Source organism: Zingiber officinale, chromosome 5A (genome assembly GCF_018446385.1).
Source record: "Zingiber officinale cultivar Zhangliang chromosome 5A, Zo_v1.1, whole genome shotgun sequence".
Classification (NCBI taxonomy): domain Eukaryota; kingdom Viridiplantae; phylum Streptophyta; class Magnoliopsida; order Zingiberales; family Zingiberaceae; genus Zingiber; species Zingiber officinale.
The window spans coordinates 14,788,304-14,794,738 of record NC_055994.1 but is presented as its reverse complement, the minus strand read 5'-3'; positions in this window follow the sequence as shown (position 1 = coordinate 14,794,738).

Below are 6,435 nucleotides of genomic sequence, written 5' to 3'. Positions count from 1 at the left end.
AATTGGGTTCGGGTGAGCCCTATTCCGGTAGGCCGCAATCAACCAAGGAACCGAACCGGAACAAGTCAACTGGAAGTTGACTTGTCAATGGTTCGGTCGACCGAACCCCATGATCGGTCGACCGAACCCTTTTGTATCCGAAGCCAGCTGTTGGTGACACGTCAGAAGTCACGTCAAGCAACCAACCGTTGGGGAGCTGATCGGTCGACCGAACCTTCTGATCGGTCGACCGAACCGAAGTCTATCCAGAGACCAAGTCGAGCAATCTGATCGGGCCAACTCAGCAGAAGACCGTTGGCAGATCGGTCGACCGAACCCAAGCTCGATCCACGGAGACGCACCGATCGCTAAGTCTGGAAGACAAAGAGTTCTTGGCCGACAACTGGGATCGGTCGACCGATCCCTCTCGAGTCAAAAACCTGATCCCGAAGATCAAGTCATCCGATAAGCTCTAGAACCCCTATATAAAGAGGGTCTCGAGCAGCTTTAGATAACAGGGAATTCAAACATAATTCAACTCTGTACTCTCAGTGTCTTAGCAACTACTGTGCTCTCAAAGTGTAAAAGGCTTCTCCGCCTTCATAGAAGGAGTTTTTCTTACTGCGCCTTTCATCGCCTTGGATTAACAACCCTCTTGGTTGTAACCAGGTTAAAACTCCGAGTTTCATTTCCTTTCTATTATTTAGTTTATTTATTAAGTGTTGCTTTTAGTTTTGAGTTGAAAAGCCTTGAGGAGGGTTAAGTTTTCATTCACAGGCAATTCACCCCCCTCTTGCCGGTCCCCGCTGCACCAACAAGTGGTATCAGAGCCCAACAGCCTCAGAGGGACTAACCGCCATCTGAAGCACAAAGATCAGAACAATGGCCAGCGCGAACATCTATCCCCCGAAGTTCGACGGAGATTTCGCTACATGGAAGCGAAAAATGGAGGTATTCTTCAAAACAGATTTTGATATTTTAATTACTATGAAATAAGGTTTTGCAGCTCCTAAAGACAAAGAAGAAAACACGTGGAGCAAGAAGGAGCAAGCCGACTTCGTCGCCAACGGAAAAGCGGAATTCCACCTCCTCAGTGTTCTGCCACCTCAGGCGGTAAGCCGGATCGGAAGTTACAACTCCGTGAAAGATCTCTGGGAGAAATTCCTGGAGCTTCACGAGGGTACATCTAAAGCGACGCTAGCTAGGCGCGACATCCTCCGGAACCAGTTGATGAACCTCCGGATGAACCAAGGCGAGAAGGTAGCGTAGCTCCAAGCAAGGAATAAAGAACTGATCACGCAACTAACCAACCTTGGAGAAGAAGTAACGAACCGGGATTCCATCCGATACGCGCTCAACGCCTTCCCGAGGACTCCAGAATGGGCATCCTTAGTAGATGCGTACTACATCTCTAAGGATCTTGAGGTAAGTAGTTTAGAAAATTTATTTTCAACTTTCGAAGTTCACGAATCTAGAATTACAGAAAATCAAGTAGAAAAGTCGAACCTCAACATTGCCCTACGAAGTAAAAAGGACGATCCCGACTCCGAAGCGATAATTGACGAAAACGAAGCTGCGTTAATGGTAAAACGATTTAACAAGTTTTTTAAATCTAACCAATTTAGATCGCGGTCAAGTAAACATCGTCAAAAGAGAAGGACAGCCCGTTGCTACAATTGCAACGAAAAAGGGCACATCAAGGAGGACTGCCCAAAATTGAAGTGCTAACAAAAGGAGAAGACAAAGACCAATTACAAGAAATCAAATTCCTCCAAGCACAAAAATTTGAAGGCGACATGGGACGACTCTTCATCCTTCGAGTCAGAAATCGAAGAATTCTCGGGACTAGCATTGGTGGCCAACCACCTCTTTGAAGATAACTCAGACTCAGAGATGAGCATTGATCAAGGGGGAGAGACAGAAGAGGAAAGCTGCGATGAAGGGGGAGCTACCGACAAACAGGTAAGAAAGGTACGTGCCCTAAACCCTAAACAGTCTTTTGAGTTTATTAAATCTTTGTCTAAAGATCTATTCAAATCAGAAAAAGAAATTGCCAATTTAAAAATAAGTTTGGAAAATTTAAATTTGGAAAATGAGATTTTGCAATTAGAAAATACAAAATTAAAAAATGAAATTGAAAAATTGAAAAGTGATGCATGCTTGAAGAAATTTCCAAGTTCAAAAATTAGGATTTATGAAAAATTAAATTGGTACATTAGAAACCATCATGGTCAACTTATAAAAGTACCAAGAAACTATATACCCCCTAAGTATCTGACTAATCCAGTAGGAAGGAACCTCTATTGGGTTTCAAAATCCGTACTTAATTAATCCTTTAAAATTAAAGGCTTCAAAAGAGAAAATTAAACATTGATTTTCCTAATGCGACTTTGACTAGAAAGTGGTTGTTGCTCCAATAACCAAGAAGGCCTAGTGCCTCGCCACTACCTGGAAGCCAAATTTAGAAATGAACTGTTTAATTAACGTTTTGATAAAAGCATTGAAAATAAAATTGAATAGTGCTTAGAAAAAGTGTTTGGAACTTAGAAATTTTTTTTTTAACATAACCCAATTTTTTCATTTACTTAGAAATTTGTTTAGAAATTTTTTTTTAAACTTAAAAAATTTTTAGTTGCATTTTGAAAAACATTTTGACTCTTAAAAATGTTTTTTTTTTCCCGTTTTTGCTCTGATCAAAGGGGGAGAATAAAAGATAAGTTCAGTTGGGGGGAATTTAAAATTTTTTATATATATTTTAATGTTGCAATTTAGTTCAAAATTGTAAATTTATGCCTGAATTGTTAGTTTAGTAATTTTCTTCAAATTACTATTTGTTTGGTTAACTCCTAACTTGAACTTGGTTGATACACATCAAAAAGGGGGAGATTGTTGAACCCCGTGGTGGTTTTGATATGATCAACCAAGTTAGTTAGGTCCTGCGTTTTGTCTGATCCCTGTGTCTGAGTGTGCAGGAACTTAGGAGCACAGGAAGTCGAGCGGAAGACGCAGCTGACGAGAAGGACGACACGGGAAGGGAGTCGACGGGCTCGGTGCGTCCGAAGGACGGGAGAGCTGCGGAAGAGTACACCCGGTGGGCGAGAAGAACGTGCGCGGCGTTCGAGGGACGTAAAGCCGGCCGGGAATTGGGTTCGGGTGAGCCCTATTCCGGTAGGCCGCAATCACCCAAGGAACCGAACCGGAACAAGTCAACTGGAAGTTGACTTGTCAATGGTTCGGTCGACCGACCCCCTTGATCGGTCGACCGAACCCTTCTGTATCCGAAGTCAGCTGTTGGTGACACGTGTCACGCCCCAGAGGAGTCCCTGTCCGAAGAAATTTCGGCAGCATCTCCCCTGTACGACGGACAATCTGAAACTTTCTACATACATAAATACCTCAGCCACAGGCGGCTGGAATAATAACAGTAAATAAAACCAATCACCACGCAGTTTATATAAGTATTCAGCCTCTGGCTGTCACAACCACGCAGTTAATAAAATAGTAAACAAAACAATAAAACTCTGACTCGAAATCCACCCTACTCCACTACACTCGTAAAGCTCAAAACCGACGAACCCACCTCTTCTGCCGTCCAGGCAGGCATATAGTAGAATAAAATCCAAATCATATCAAAGGTCCATCAAACGAAAGGATTCCATACAATATCCATATGAAAAATCCAAAACAAGACTAAAACAAAGTCTGATAGAGAAAAAAAAATAACTAAAATAAAATAACAACTCAACCTAGCAGAGGACTAGCACTACGTGCTGTGGGGACTAGCGACTGGAACTCCCTCCTGAAAGCATCAACCTGAAAATATCAACAATGGAGGCGGGGTGAGTCCAACACTCAGCAGGTATAGTTGATATGCAAACAATCTCCTGATAAAGATAAAGGTAACTACAAACCGAAGAAGACAGGAGAGAATCAGTACTAACCAGGACCCGTAAAAGGACAAACAGTCCGGAAGGTATAGAAGACCCGATGCATGTCAATCAAGGTATCCAAGCAATGCGCAGCATATAAGTGCAACAAACACAAACACAACAATAAATGCATCATGCATATGATGCCAATGTCATGGTCACCCCGACGCCCACCGACTCACAACAACAATGGGGACCGAGTGGTAGGGTGTGACAACCGCACTCAAGAACACTACTCCGATGAGTGATCGAGTGGACGGATGCTGTCGGAGTACATACGTACTCCTACCCCAAATCATAAATGGGGAGCGCAATGGGGAGGGATCCCTGCCGGATAACACGTTGTGCCACACTACCCATGAGCGGACCAACGGAGCACCGGAAGAGCCAAACCGACGTGCTACCACGCCGTGTCCCGCTACCCATGAGCGTCACAACGGAGCACCGAACAGTGATGAAACTGGCAAAGTGCTCGACAATAAAGGAGCAATCAATCACTCAGCATGCAATCATGCGAATGGTGCATGTCACTAAACATGGTAATATACTAACCCAATATCTGGACATATCATAATGTGCACCAAAGCGAATGAATCATATCAAGGTATCTGATTCTATAAGGTATCAAACCTAGGTCCTGACATGGTAAAATATGGTTATATCACTACCCATGAGCATGTGGAATCAGGTACATATTCATACAAGATGTAAACAAACAATCAATCAACAGGTAGCATGTATTGGGCAGTGATTAACCGAAACAAGTAAGAAACACAATTAATGCATCTTGTTAATTTAATTACTAAGCATATCAAAGACAATAAGTCAAAAGTACCCGCCTCCAAATCGAAAAGTCCAAGTCTGACTCCGAGATACTCGTCTCGCGTCAAAGTCCTGTGTCAAACAATAAATCTTTTTATTTAGCTACATATCACATAAATAGCTAAATACAACCTCTAACTCTAGAATTTGGTAAAACCCTAATTCCTTTAACACAAACACTATCTGAAATAATTGAATCAAAACCATGATTCATAACATATATCAAATGTCCTACACCTTACCTTATTTCTCAGCCTTATTGATTTCTGGAACAATGGGGTGCTGCTGGTCGGAATTTTCTGCTAGAGCCGAGTAAGCCCATAGAACACAAACTCCCTCAGATGTGCCAAATCTGTTGACAGGGATGTTATGGCCAGAATCAAGCAGGGTCAGCAACAACTATTAATGTTGTGATATCCGGAACCAACTAGGTGCCTTCCAACAAATCGAACCCAAAAATCACACTACGAATGCATCAACTACCCAATCAAATACAAGTGCACAACTAAAATTGCAACCTGATCCTTACCTTCATCCAGTAATTCACTGGAATAGAGAACTGAGGATTTAGGGCACGAGAGAACACCAAGGTTGCTGGAGGGTGTCTGCTGATCTGCGGCGGCAGTAGCCGTGGCAAGGGGGAAATAACTAGGGCACAGGCTACTCCGGTCCAGAGAGAGAGCAGTGGCGTCGGTAGAGAGATTCGGCCGTCGGCGGCGGTGGCACCGGAAATCTCCACAGCGGGGGAAACAGAGGATGAATCGGCGCTGTCGAAAATGGCTAAAGCACAGCGAAGGATCGGCTGGGAAAACTCAGTGGCTGGCTCAGAGGAATCGGTCACTCGGCGCAAGAGAAGAGATGATCGGTATGAAGCGTGGTCGGCGACCCAGCAGATTAGGGTTGGCGTCGCGCGAGGGAGATGAGAGGAAGAAGAGGAAGTGGGTGGCGGCGGGGAAGAAAGGCTCGGCTTCACCGAGAAGAGGAGAAGACAAAGAGAGGAACCGCCGTGGCCGGCGGTTAGGGCACCGAAGGAGAAGGCACGCGGCGGCGTCGGGGAGAAGAAGGAAGGGTGCGGGAATGAGAAGAAACAAAAAGAAAATAAGAAAATAAATAAGAAAAGGAAATATATATATATATATATATAATCTTTTCCTCGCTTAAATGGGTAGTCTAAACAGGCTTTCTCGGGCCCCGTTTTTATCCCGTGAACTTATCCATACGAGCTCCGAAAAATTCCCGAAAAATTCTCTTATTAATAATTATCATTTTTCCGGTATTTTACATTCTCCCCACTAATAAAAATTTGGTCCCCAAATTTCGTTATCTACCATCAGCAAGTACTAACAACAGATATAGAGTATAAATGCTGAACGGTAAATAAATCGCATACCTCAAGTGAAAAGATGGGGATATCGAGCTCGGATAGTGTCCTCGAGCTCCCAAGTAGCCTCCTCATCCGAATGATGCTGCCATCCGACTTTAACCACCCAAATGGTCTTGTTCCGCAACTGACGCTCTTTCCGGCCGAGAATCCGCACCAGAACCTCCTCATATATAATGTCAGGCTGAACTGGAACTGAAATATCTGCCAACACATGTGTCGGATCAGGTACATATCTCCTCAACATGGATACATGAAATACATCGTGCACGCCGACAGGGACGGTGGTAGTGCCAGTCGGTAAGCTACTGCTCCAATCCTCTC